The 14,280-nt window shown below is 39.9% G+C and overlaps 1 protein-coding gene across 23 annotated transcripts in view; it reads right to left on the reverse strand.

Annotated features, from left to right (window-relative positions):
- MAP4 (microtubule associated protein 4) overlaps positions 1-14,280 on the reverse strand; it is a 194,608-nt gene that overhangs the window by 148,556 nt on the left and 31,772 nt on the right. The window contains exon 2 of one of the 23 annotated variants that reach the window (XM_020280309.2): positions 5,760-5,827. The exons of the other annotated variants lie outside the window; for them this stretch is intronic. The gene's annotated coding sequence lies outside the window, so the exon portion shown is untranslated. The remainder of the gene's footprint in view (positions 1-5,759; positions 5,828-14,280) is intronic. 23 annotated transcript variants of the gene reach the window in all.

The following is a 14,280-nucleotide window of genomic DNA, read 5'->3' on the forward strand; positions in this document are numbered from 1 at the left end:
AGAATGCCCCTTTAAATGGAAGGGGCACTGAAAGAGCCCTAAATCCAGATTAGTGGGTTCCTTGGGCCTCTGGTAAATAAAAAGATGAGTGAGAAATCATCCCAATAAACACTTTATGAATAACAAAAATAAATAAATAAAAGTATCTTTCAAACTTTAATGTGGATATTTCCTGGGAAGACGGTTTAAAATAGATTACAGAGTTCTAGTCCCAGAATCTGATTTGGTAAATCTCAGTAGGAGCCCAGGAGTCTGTATTTCAAAGTAGTCAAATGGTTCTGATGTAGATGATAAAACCATCTTATGTTTATATAATTAAAGCTTTAATCTCAAAAGTCATAGCTTGAACTCTTCTTATACTAACTAAGCTAAAGGTTAAGCAAAATATCTGCAAGAGGATTCTGCCCTGCCTATAGAATGGTTTTTAAACTTAAAGTTGTTGGGCTCAACAATACTTTTATAGAATTCCTCTAAAAACAATGTGGTAAGGCAACCAGTAAAATCTAACCATTACTCTTAACTACAGCCTTTTGCACCAAGAAAACAGAAGAATGATATGAATGAAAGGCATTTCTGTTGCCAAGACATTTGCTTTATAACTGAAAGGGCTTTTGAAAACCAGTCACACTGACCATACAAGTGACATATGTAGTCATCCGTTTGGAATCCCTAAGGCCTATAGCTCAAGATCAATCACTAACAGCTCAAAGTCTAACCCCAACATGCTTAAAAGCCATTGTTGAAATAAAGCTTTCATAACAGCACTCTACAATATAAGCCAATAATAAGAGTTTAAGGTTTTATTTATTTTTTTATTTTTTTTAGAGACAGGGTCTCACTCTGCCACTCAGGCTGGAGTGCAGCGGTGTGATCGTGACTCTGTAACCTCAAATTCCTGGACTCCTGCGATCCTCCTGCCTCAGCCTCCCAAGTAGCTAGGACTACAAGAACATGCCACCATGCCTGGCTATTTTCTTTTTTTAGCAGAGATAGGATCTTGCTATGTTGCCCAAGTTTTTCTCACACTCCTGGCCTCAAGCAACTCCTCTGGCCTTGGCCTCCCAAAGTGCTGGGATTTAGCCAGCATTAGACCCCACACCTACCAACCCTAAACATTTAAATTCAAAAAAACTAGTATTTAAAAAGCACCATTTTTAAAATTAGTATTTAAAAAGCACATTTGCAATGAACAATCCAGAAATAAAATTAAGAAAACAATTCTACTTACTATATCTTCAAAAAGATTAAATACTTAATAAATTTTTTAAGAGACAGAGTTTCACTCTATCACCCACGATGAAATGCAGTGGTGCAATCATAGCTCACTGCAGCATAAAATTCAAGTGAAGCAATCCTCTCTCCTGCCTCAGGTTCCTGAACAGCTGGGACTACAGGCACACACCACCATGCTTGGCTTTTTTTTTTTTTTTTTTAAAGTTTTTGTAGAGATGAGGTCTCATTGTGTTCCTCAGGCTGGTCTCAAACTACTGGCCTCAAGTGATCCTCTTGCCTCAGCCTCCCAAAGTGCTGGGATTATAAGCATGAGCTACCACACCTAGCCTAAAAATAAATTTAATAAAAGAAGTGGACAACTATACTCTAAAAAATATAAAACACTGCTGAAAGAAATTAAGGAAGATCTAAACAAATAGAAAGACAGCTCAAGTTCATGGATCAGAAGACTTAACATTGTTAAGATGGCAGTACTTCCCAAACTGATTTACAGGTTCAATGAATCCCTATCAAAATCCCAGCTAGCTTCATTGTGGAAATTAACAAGCTAATCCTAAAATTCATATGGAAATTCAAGTAACTGAGAATAGCCAAAACAATCTTGAAGTAAGAACAAAGCTGGAGGATTCACACATCCCAATTTCAAAATATACTACACAAAGCTACAATAATCAAGACAATGTGGCACTAGTGTGGCATAAACATAAAGCAATAGAACAGAATAGAAAGTCCAAAAATAATCTTCATATTTATCATGGTCAATTAATTTGACATAAGTGACAAGACAATTCGATGGGGAAGTAACAGTCTTTGCAATAAATGGTGCTGTGACAACTGAATATCCACACATAAAAAAATGAAGTTGGATGCTCTGCTCATATTACATACAAAAATTAACTCAAAATGGAACAAAACTTAAATTAAACAGCTAAAACTATAAAACTCTTAGAGGAAAAATATAGAGATAAGTCTTCATGACCTTGGATTCTGCAATTATTTATTTCTTAAATATAGCACCAAAATCACAGGTAACAAAAGAAAAAAATAAGTTGGACTCCATCTAAATTAAAAACTTTTATGCTGGCCGGGCGTGGTGGCTCACGCCTGTAATCCTAGCACTCTGGGAGGCCTGAGGCGGGCGGATTGCTCAAGGTCAGGAGTTCAAAACCAGCCTGAGCAAGAGCGAGACCCCGTCTCTACTATAAATAGAAAGAAATTTAATTGGCCAACTAATATATATATAGAAAAAATTAGCCGGGCATGGTGGTGCATGCCTGTAGTCCCAGCTACTTGGGAGGCTGAGGCAGGAGGATTGCTTGAGCCCAGGAGTTTGAGGTTGCTGTGAGCTAGGCTGACGCCATGGCACTCACTCTAGCCTGGGCAACAAAGCGAGACTCTGTCTCAAAAAAAAAAAAAAAAAAAAAAAAACAAAAAAACTTTTATGCTTCAAAGGAAATGATCAAAAAAATGAAAAGACAGGAACTATAAGGGGAGGTCCTGGGAGGAGGTCACAAGATTGTCTTCAGTGGAGATAGGATAATCAGAATCACCAACTGTAGTTGAACTGTAGTTGACTAGTAGTCATTCAACTGTAGTTGAATAGTAATTGCCTGAAGCTGAGATCCCATCCTTTAAAAGCTCTGTATTTCTGCGAATGTTTGGGAAATTTGGATTTTGAGATGAGACAGTCTACCATTTTTCCTCCTTTGCCAACAAAGTAACACAACTCTGTCCTCCCCCCAGCCCAAAAATGAAAAGACAATACACAGAATGGGAGAAAATATTTATAATTGAGATCCCTGAAATATGCAGAGATTGGGGTCAATTACCCCTGTGGAGTCAAAAATCGTGTATATAAACTTGTGATTCTCCAAAAACTTAATTACTAATGGCCTCCTGTTGACCAGAAGCCTTACTGATAGTTGATATTTCATATATGTATTATATACTATATTCTTAAAATAAAGTAAGCAAGAATGGAAGAATATTTAATCACTGAACAGAAAAAAATAAAAATAAAGTAAGCTAGAGAAAAGAGAGTTGGTCTTGCTGTCTCAGGGGTAGCAGAGGCAGAAGAAAATATATGTAAAGTGGACCCCACAGGTTCAAAGGTCAACTGCACAAATCACATATGTGATAAAAGACTTTGTGGTATTATGATTACATATCTTGGTTTTTGTCCAGGATTTCTGGTTCTCAGCTCCGATAAGCCTGGTTATTTCCTAAGTGACTACAGCACTAAGAATATCTTTTGTTAAAGTATTTGGCCTTTTGTCCTTGGTTCCAAAGTAGCTCCTCAAGGATAAAGGTAAAGGACAGTCTTTTGGCCAGAGCAGTAGTGCACACCTGTTGTCCCAGCTACTCAGGAGGTTTTGGTGGGAGGATCACTTGAGCCCCAGGAGTTGGAGGCCACAGTGTACTATGATCATGCCTGTGAATAGCCACCATACTCACCTGAGCATCATAGTGAGAACCCATCTCTTAAAATTAAATTTTAAAAAAATTTAAAAACCAGTCTTTTGTTATTTACAACAAGCCCTTTCAAACACATGTGAGCTTATGTTAATAAGGTGATATCTGAAAAGCCCCTAGACCTAGGGGAACCAGCCATGTACTCAAGAGGGTTGGAACCTTCAGCCCTACACCCCACAACTTCCAGGGAGGTTGGAGAGGATAAAGGTTGATTGTCAATAGCTAATAGTTTAATCAATCATGTTTATGTAATGAAGCTTTTATAAAAACCCAAAAGGGACAGGGTTCAGGGAGCTTGTAGACTACTGAACATGTGGGACTTACCCATCCACATGCTGGGAGGGTGGCACACCCCAACTCACAGAGACAGAAGCTCCTGCACTTGGGATCCTGCCAGACTTTGTCTGATGTATCTCTTCAACTGGCTATTTATTATGAACATATATGTATCCTTTAAAATATCCTTTATAATAAACGGGTAAACATAAGTGTTTCCCTGAGTTCTAAGAGTGACACTAGCAAATTAATTGAACCCAAGGATGATGTCATGGGAACCCCGATTATACCTGGCTGGTCAGAAGCACAGGTAAAATAAACTGGGGCTTGCAGTTGGCACTAAAGCAGAGGAAGGCAATCTTGGGGACTGAGCCCTCAACCTATGGGAACTGACACTATCTCCAGGTAGACAGTGTCAGAATTAAATGGAATTGCTCTTTTTTTCCTGCTGCAGCAAAGGGTCCAGTTATCATCTGTGGAGTATGCATCTTGTTCTGTAAACCTGTATCTTGCTCTTGCCCTGTAATTTTATTATAATTCTATCTTTCTCTCCTCAATAAATTTTATCTCATGCTTGCCTTACAAAAAAAAAAAAATTAAATGGAATTAAAGGACACCAGCTGGTGTCTGCTGCAGAATTGATTACTCGCTTGCTGGAAGAATCACCACACACTCTGGTGTCTGAAGCATGTTGTGAGAGTACACAGTAGTAGGAGAAACTGAGTTTGTTTTTTCCACAGACTTGTACCTAAAATACCAAAAATTCTTGCAACTCATTAACAAAAAGACTAATAAACTAATTAAAAAATGGACAAACGATGTAAATGGACATTTCTCCAAAGATGACATACAAATGGCCAATAAGCACATTAGTCACCAGGAAAATGGAACTCAAAACTACATAGAGATACCACATCCAGTAGGATAGGATAACTATAATCTGCAGTCCCCAACCCCTGGGCTGCAGACCAGTACCAGTCCATGGCCTGTAAGGAACTGGGACACCCAGCAGGAGGTGGGCTGCAGGCAAGCCAGTGAAGCTTCACCTGTATTTACAGGTGCACCCATCACTGCCTGAGCACCACCTCCTGTCAGTTCAGTGGCCACATTAGATTATCCCATGAGTGCAAACCCTACTGTAAACTGCACATGCAAGGGATTTAGGTTGTGCTCTCATGAGAATCTAAAACCTGATGATCTGAGGCAGAGCTGAGGCAGTGACGCTAACACTAGGGAGCAGCTGCAAATACAGATCATCATTAGAAGAAAGGTTTGACTATGCAGAGACCACAATAAATCAATTGCTTGCAAATCAATATCGAAATCCTATCACTGGGCCGGGCGCGGTGGCTCACACCTGTAATCCTAGCACTCTGGGAGGCCGAGGCGGGCGGATTGCTCAAGGTCAGGAGTTCAAAACCAGCCTGAGCAAGAGCAAGACCCGTCTCTACTATAAATACAAAGAAATTAATTGGCCAACTAATATATATAGAAAAAATAAGCCGGGCATGGTGGCGCATGCCTGTAGTCCCAGCTACTCGGGAGGCTGAGGCAGGAGGATTGCTTGAGCCCAGGAGTTTGAGGTTGCTGTGAGCTAGGCTGATGCCACGGCACTCACTCTAGCCTGGGCAACAAAGCGAGACTCTGTCTCAAAAAAAAAAAAAAAAATCCTATCACTGAGTGCCAAGTGACAATTAAGCTGCATCTGGTGATAGGCATTAAGTAAAAATCCAACACTTAAGTTAGTCCACATGTGGCCCACTCATTATTTTACTTACCACTTGCATCTGCACCTCTTTCCCCGCACTGTGTACCTGGCCTCAGTCACAGTTTTGACAAGCTGACCCTAGCAAAAATGAGTAAAAAATAAAAGTCTTGGCCAGGCTCAGTGGCTCATACCTGTAATCCTAGCACTCTGGGAGGCAGAGGCGGGCAGATCATTTGAGCTGAGGAGTTTGAGACCAGCCTGACCAAGAGCAAGACCCCAACTCTACTAAAAATAGAAAGAAATTAACTAGACAACTAAAAACATAAAGAAAAAATTAGCCAGGCATGGTGGTGCATGCCTATAGTCCCAGCTACTTGGTAGGCTAAGGCAGGAGGATCGCTTGAGCCCAGGAGTTTGAGGTTGCAGTGAGCTATGATGACACCACTGCACTCTAGCTGCACTCTGTCTCAAAACAGATAAACAAACAACAACAACAACAACAAAAAAAAACCATGAACAAATGGATAAACAAAATAAGGTATATCCTTATTGTGGAATGTTATTCAGCCATAAAAAGGAATGAAGTACTAATACATAGTATAAGATAGATGAACCCTGAAAACATTATGCTTAATACAAGCCAGTCACGCACACACACAAAAAACCATCGATATAAAATATCCAGAATAAATAAGTGCATAGAAAGAAAGTAGATTTGTGGTTCCCTAGGACTTGACAAAATTAGGGTATTAGGGGTTGATGTTTAAAGAATATGAAGTTTCTTCTGGGGATCATGAAAATGTTGTAAAATTGATTGTAGTAATGGTGCCCATATTTGAATATACCAAATGCCATAGAACTGTATACTTTAAATGGGTGAATTGTATGGTATGTGAAATATATCTCAATAAAACTATTACCAAAAAAAAGAGAGATAGTACCAGGCACATTAAACTAATAATCTTCCTTCCCATGACAGTATACTTAATACCAGCTTCAAGGATATTTCCTTTCTTGCATTATTTTATTTATTTTATTTTTTAGAGACAGTCTCGCTCTGTTGCCCAGGCTAGAGTGCCGGGGCATCAGCCTAGATCACAGGAAACTCCTGGGCTCAAGCAATCTTTTTGCCTCAGCCTCCCAAGTAGCTGGGACTACAGGCATGCACCACCATGGCCAGCTAATTTTTTTTTTCCATATATTTTTAGTTGTCCAGTTTCCTTGTCTCTTGAAAAAAGAAAGATTGGCCGGGCACGGTGGCTCACACCTGTAATCCTAGCACTTTGGGAGGCCAAGGCAGGCGGATTGCTCAAGGTCAGGAGTTCGAAGCCAGCCTGAGAAACCAGTGCCTGAGCAAGAGTGAGACCCCATCTCTACTAAAAAAAAAATAGAAAGAAATTAATTGGCCAACTAAAATATATAGAACAAATTAGCCAGGCATGGTGGCACATGCCTGTAGTCCCAGCTACTCGGGAGGCTGAGACAGGAGGATCACTTGAGCCCAGGAGTTTGAGGTTGCTGTGAGCTAAGCTGACACCACAGTACTCACTCTAGCCTGGGCAACAAAGTGAGACTCTGTCTCAAAAAAAAAAAAAAAAGAGATAAAGTACAGAAAATAAAAGGATGAATGAGAAAATAAAATGACAAGAATAAAGAAAAAAAACAGACAATATTAACTCTGAAATTAAAAGGGGTTGAAAGCTGCTCTTGATGCTGTAAACTGATCATGATGCACGCTGATAATCTCCCATTACACCAACATAAGGAAGCCACAATGGACCAAGACACTTCCTTGTATTACAATCTCATGTACTTGCTTTGGATGTTGCACCTCCTAACCACACCTGGTAAAAGCATCACGTATACGGTAACATCTAATATTTAAGAATTAAGTAAAAGGCTGAAAAAAATTACCAGAAAAGGCAGCATGGCACTGCGCAAATAACACACACTTTATCATCGGATAGGCCTAGATTTGAATTTACCTTTCTACTGTCAATGAAACCTTGGGTTCTTATCTTCTCTCATCTCTATCATCTCTAGTTTTATAGATAAGGAAAATGTCTACACAGAAAAATTACTGTGAGGACTGAATGAAATAGTATATAAAACATTTAATACTAGCGTACCTCAGACTAGCCAAAAGTATGTATCACAAAACCTCTGAATGAATTTTATACACACATATACAAAAACTCTCAAAACCTGCTTACATTAAACTCAATTCTATTACCTGGTTTCCTAAGCTACAGCAGTTTAGAAGCATAAAATTAGAAAAGAGAAATTTCCCACAATAAAATACAGAAGCAGAAGTAGCATAAAGTAAGCACTCAAAATCATAGTCATTTGAGGAGCTAAGGAGTAAAATCAACACACTTGAACAAGCTTGAAAGATGTGATTCTGTATTACAGTCTCTCATATTTGCTGTCCAAGATAATTTTTTTTAAAAGGTACATCTATTAGAACAGCTAAAAAAGAACAAAAAAAGAAAAAACAGTGAAATACTAGTACCAAAAGCCAATGAGGATGCAGAGAAACTGAATTTCTCATACAATGCTGGTAGGAATAAATGGTACTATTTTGATTAAAATTCTTGTTCAGCCTGGCGCGGTGGCTCACACCTGTAATGCTAGCACTCTGGGAGGCCGAGGTGGGCAGATTGCTAGAGGTCAGGAGTTCTAAACCAGCCTGAGCAAGAGCGAGACCCCGTCTCTACTATAATATAGAAAGAAATTAATTGGCCAACTAATATATATATATATAAATTAGCCGGGCATGGTGGTACATGCCTGTAGTCCCAGCTACTCGGGAGGCTGAGGCAAAAGGATTGCTTGAGCCCAGGGGTTTGAGGTTGCTGTGAGCTAGGCTGATGCCACGGCACTCACTCTAGCCTGGGCAACAAAGTGAGACTCTGTCTCAAAAAACAAAAAAAATACAATTCTTGTTCATATTTTCCATAATATTATAAGAAGGGTCATAATACTTTTCAGAAGAAAATCTGAGATAATAATGGCTTTCTTGTTTGTTCTTGGGGGGAAATAGATACTAGCAGTGTTTTTTGGTTTTGTTTTTTTCAGTGAACCCTAGTATTAGTTTTCTGCTGGAATCTGCAAAACATAAACCAGAATGACTTAAATCTTTTCCATAGTACAATTTTTTCTAATTGCTGTGTAGTATACTTCCAGATGTTCAGATTTATTGAGAAGTTTAGATTTCCTAGCTTGGGATTTTTAGTAACTATTCAGATTTATGTAGCAGGCCTCAATAAAAAGTATTACTCGGCCAGGCGCAGTGTCTCACGCCTGTAATCCTAGCACTCTGGGAGGCCGAGGCAGGTAGATGGCTCAAGGTCAGTTCAAAACCAGCCTGAGCAAGAGAGAGACCCTGTCTCTACTAAAAATAGAAAGAAATTAGCTGGATAATTAAAAATATATAGAAAAATTAACTAGACATGGTGGTGCATGCCTGTAGTCGGTAACATCTACTCGGAAGGCTGGGGCAGAGGATCCCTTGAGCTCAGGAGTTTGAGGTTGCTGTGAGCTAGACTGATGCCACGACACTCTAGCCCAGACAACAGAATGAGACTCTGTCTGAAAAAAAAACCCCAAGAACTGTTGTGCTATCTCTTTGTATTTGCAATCCCCCCATCCTGCATATGCTTAATCCCCTGGAAACCACTAATCTATTCTCCATCTTTATAGTTCTGTCATTTTGAGAATGTCATATAAATGCAATCATACCATGTGAGACCTTTTGAGATTAACTTCTTCATTAAGCGTAATACCCTTGTAGTCTACTCAAGTTCTTGCATGTATCAACAGTTCTTTTTTATTACTAAGTAGTATTCCATAGTATTGATGTTATGTGTTTTGCTTTACACTTGTTGAAAAACATTTGAGTTGGTTCACATTTTGCTGTTTTGAATAATGCTGCTATGAATAATTATGTACAGGTTTTTGAGTAAAAATGTTTTGTTTTCTTTGGGATAAATAACCAAAGGAGTGGTTGCTGGGTTGTGTGGTAAGTATATGGTTAATTTTTTTAAAAACTGGCAAATTGTTTTCCAAAGTGGCAGTACCATTTACTCCTACCAGCCTGGGCAACAGAGCAAGACTTCATCTCAAAAAATAAATAAAATAAAAATTTTAATTTAAAAATAAAATAAAATCTCAATACCTACCCAAATACCCAGTGTTTCTGAAACTAGTAGCTAAATCTGGTTTACTTTTAACTCCCTTTAGTGAAAAAGAAGGCCGGGCGAGGTGGCTCACGCCTGTAATCCTAGCTCTAGGGAGGCCGAGGCGGGCGGATTGCTCAAGGTCAGGAGTTCAAAACCAGCCTGAGCAAGAGCGAGACCCCGTCTCTACTATAAATAGAAAGAAATTAATTGGCCAACTGATATATATATGTAAAAAATTAGCTGGGCATGGTGGCGCATGCCTGTAGTCCCAGCTACTCGGGAGGCTGAGGCAGAAGGATCGCTGGAGCCCAGGAGTTTGAGGTTGCTGTGAGCTAGGCTGACGCCATGGCACTCACTCTAGCCTGGACAACAAAGCGAGACTCTGTCTCAAAAAAAAAAAAAAAAAAAAAAAAAAGAAAAAGAAAAAGATATCTAAACTGAGATTTATGTGAAACAGTACATTCTTTATTTGTAACTGAACTCTCTCTCAGACGATTAACCCAGGGGAGTAACACATATAGGTTGATCTCCTGAACATGCACATTACAACTTAATTTACACCACAAAAAATGGTGTTATATTTATATATTATTAACAAGGAATGATGCTTATAATACATTGAGTGGAAAGTTCATAAATAGTATGTATAGTTCTTGTTTTAACAAGAAAAAACATGTATACATATTTACAGAAAATGTCTAGAAGAGTATATGTCAAAATGTTATTCTTTTTTTTTTTTTATTTTTTTTTTTTATTTAATTTTAAAGCTAGTCAAGCGTGGTTGTGGGGGGAGACAATGTTAAATCAGCTTAACAAAATGTTATTCTTTTTAATATTTTCTAAATTTTCTACATTAAATAAATATTTTTGTAACAAGAAAAAATAAATGTCAGGTTAAAAACAGGTAACAAAAACTCTTCTGCTTCTGGGAAGATGGAATAGATGTGTCTTTCCCTATTCTTGCCACCAGGTACAACTAACACTCCTAAAAAAAACTCTGAAAGGTGAAGAGAAGGCAGAACATCTAGGCACTTGAGAACCCAAGGAATAATACAGTAATAAGTTTCCTGGGTTTTCTTTTTTTTTTTTTTGAGACAGAGTCTCACTTTGTTGCCCAGGCTAGAGTGAGTGCCGTGGCGTCAGCCTAGCTCACAGCAACCTCAAACTCCTGGGCTCGAGTGATCCTTCTGCCTCAGCCTCCCAGGTAGCTGGGACTACAGGCATGCGCCACCATGCCCGGCTAATTTTTTTTTTTATATATATATCAGTTGGCCAATTAATTTCTTTCTATTTATAGTAGAGACGGGGTCTCACTCTTGCTCAGGCTGGTTTCGAACTCCTGACCTTGAGCAATCCGCCCGCCTCGGCCTCCCAAGAGCTAGGATTACAGGCGTGAGCCACAGCGCCCGGCCTGGGTTTTCTTTTTGCCTCATACATCCCAGAATTGGAACTAATGAAGCTGGCAATCCACAAATGCCAATAAATGCAGACAAGAAAAACCCCAGCCAGATATAGTGATGCGAGCCTGTAGTCCCAGCTACTCAGTAAGCTGAAAGAGGAGGATCATTGAAGGCCAGGAGTTACAAACTGCAGTGCATAAAGATCATGCTTGTGAATAGTCACTTTCAGCCTGGGCAACACAGCAAGACCTCATCTCAATGTAAAAAGAAAAAAAAAGTAAAGTCCCAACAAAAGTCAGTTTTCTTTAGCCAAAGGGCCAGGAAAGTGGCAGTCTAGCAAGACAGAAAAGTTTGAGACAATAACCAATCTAATCCGGCCAAACATTACAGAAAACACTGTGGCCTACCCCACCACCCATGCTAGCAAAGACCAAGAGGGGAGCCTAGACTCCCATACTCTTGAAGCTGTACTGAGGCACTCAATATCCCATACAAAGTGGAGTCCAAGAAAGCCAAGTAGGGTAGTAGAGTAGCCAGAACTTTCATTCCTGCAGACTGGTTACAAGGTACTCAAGCTTACCAACCCCAGTGTCAGTGGCAATCACCTGAGAAGCTGGACTTCCACCATATTTCATCAATATAAATGGCAATTTCTTTAAAAAGTAAACACATAACCACCATATCACCCAGCGATTACTCCTAGGCAAACTGCCAAACTGTTTTCCAAGGTGACTACCATTTTACTACTGACTGTTTCAATGTCAATACCCTGGTTGTAATAATGTACTATAGTTTGGTAAGAAATTTCCACTAGGGGAAACTAGGTAAAGTGTACCAGGGATCTTGTATATTTTTCTTACAACTGAATGTGAAACTATAATTATCTCAAAAGTTTAATTTAAAAAAAGCAATTTTTAAAAAACTCTATATACACATCTTTATATCTTTAGCACTTACACCAAAACCCAGAACATATTAGATATTGAATATTTACTGAATTAAAAAACAGGCCAGGCCGGGCGCGGTGGCTCACGCCTGTAATCCTAGCTCTCTGGGAGGCCGAGGCGGGCGGATTGCTCGAGGTCGGGAGTTCAAAACCAGCCTGAGCAAGAGTGAGACCCCGTCTCTACTATAAATAGAAAGAAACTAATTGGCCAACTAATATATATAGAAAAAATTAGCCGGGCATGGTGGCGCATGCCTGTAGTCCCAGCTACTTGGGAGGCTGAGACAGAAGGATCGCTTGAGCCCAGTAGTCTGAGGTTGCTGTGAGCTAGGCTGATGCCACGGCACTCACTCTAGCCTAGGCAACAAAGTGAGACTCTGTCTCAAAAAAAAAAAAAAAAACAGGCCAGGTGAGGTGGCTCACACCTGTAATCCTAGCACTCTGAGAGGCCGAGGCGGGCAGATCGTTTGAGCTCAGGAGTTCGTGACCAACCTGAGCAAGAGCAAGACCCCATCCTCTTCCAAAAACAGAAAAAAAGGCCAGACACGGTGGCTCACGCCTGTAATCCTAGCACTCTGGGAGGCCGAGGCAGGCAGACTGTTTGAGGTCAGGAGTTCGAGACCAGCCTGAGCAAGAGTGAGACCCCGTTTCTACTATAAATAGAAAGAAATTAATTGGCCAACTAATACATATAGAAAAAATTAGCCAGGCATGGTGGCGCATGCCTGTAGTCCCAGCTACTCGGGAGGCTGAGGCAGCAAGATCGCTTGAGCCCAGGAGTTTGAGATTGCTGTGAGCTAGGCTGACGCCACAACACTCACTCTAGCCTGGGCAACAAAGCGAGACTGTCTTTAAAAAAAAAGAAAAAAACAATAGAAAAAACATTAGCTGGACAACTAAAAATATATAGAAAAAATTAGCTGCACATGGTGGCGCATGCGTGTAGTCCCACCCACTTGGGAGGCTGAGACAGGGGGATCCCTTGAGCCCAGGAGTTTGAGGTTGCTGTGAGCTAGGCTGATGCCACGGCACTCTAGCCCAGGCAACAGAGTGAGACTCTGCCCCAAAAAAGGGGGACTGTGTTCATAGATGGTGGAGGTGATCACCAATTCTAATAATTACTCTTTTTTTTAATTATATAAAATTTAATTCTTCTCTTTTTTTTTTTCATTGCTTTCCATCCTAGTTTGTCCCACTGATAATTACTCTTAAAGACATTACATTCAAGACATATCCCACTCGGTCAGACCTAATTAAAATCAGAAATATGAATGAAACTTAGACAAGTAGAATAATAATTTTGGCCTAAAAAGCCTTTGGAAACAAGTGGGTATACATAGTATTTGTGTGTGTGTGTGTACTGGTTTCTAAAGAATCTCTGACAAATGCAAATTTTCAAATTATATATATGATACTTTAATGTCCCACAGCCTTTTCTTCTTTTCTTTTTGCTTTCTTTAAACAAGACAACAATAAATTGGCTAAAATGATGAGGTAATATCTTTTCATTATAGTCTAAGATTGAATCACTGTTGTCTTTGTGAAAAAATTCCAGAATACTTTATATTTTCTTGTAGGTAGCTTTATTTTCTTGCACTTTTTTTTTTTTTTTTTTTTTTGAGACAGAGTCTCGCTTTGTTGCCCAGGCTAGAGTGAGTGCCGTGGCGTCAGCCTAGCTCACAGCAACCTCAAACTCCTGGGCTCAAGCGATCCTCCTGCCTCAGCCTCCCGAGTAGCTGGGACTACAGGCATGCACCACCATGCCCGGCTAATTTTTTCTATATATATTAGTTGGCCAATTAATTTCTATCTATTTTTAGTAGAGACGGGGTCTCGCTCTTGCTCAGGCTGGTTTCAAACTCCTGACCTTGAGCAATCCGCCCACCTCGGCCTCCCAGAGTGCTAGGATTACAGGCGTGAGCCACCGAGGAGCAACATCAAACTGCTCAGCTCAAGTGATCCTCCTGCCTCAGTCTCCCAAGTAGCTGGGACTACAGGCATGCACCACCATGCCCAGCTAAGTTTTTCTATATAATTTTAGTTGGCCAATTAATTTCCTTCTAT

Source organism: Microcebus murinus, chromosome 1, assembly GCF_040939455.1.
Source record: "Microcebus murinus isolate Inina chromosome 1, M.murinus_Inina_mat1.0, whole genome shotgun sequence".
Lineage (NCBI taxonomy): Eukaryota > Metazoa > Chordata > Mammalia > Primates > Cheirogaleidae > Microcebus > Microcebus murinus.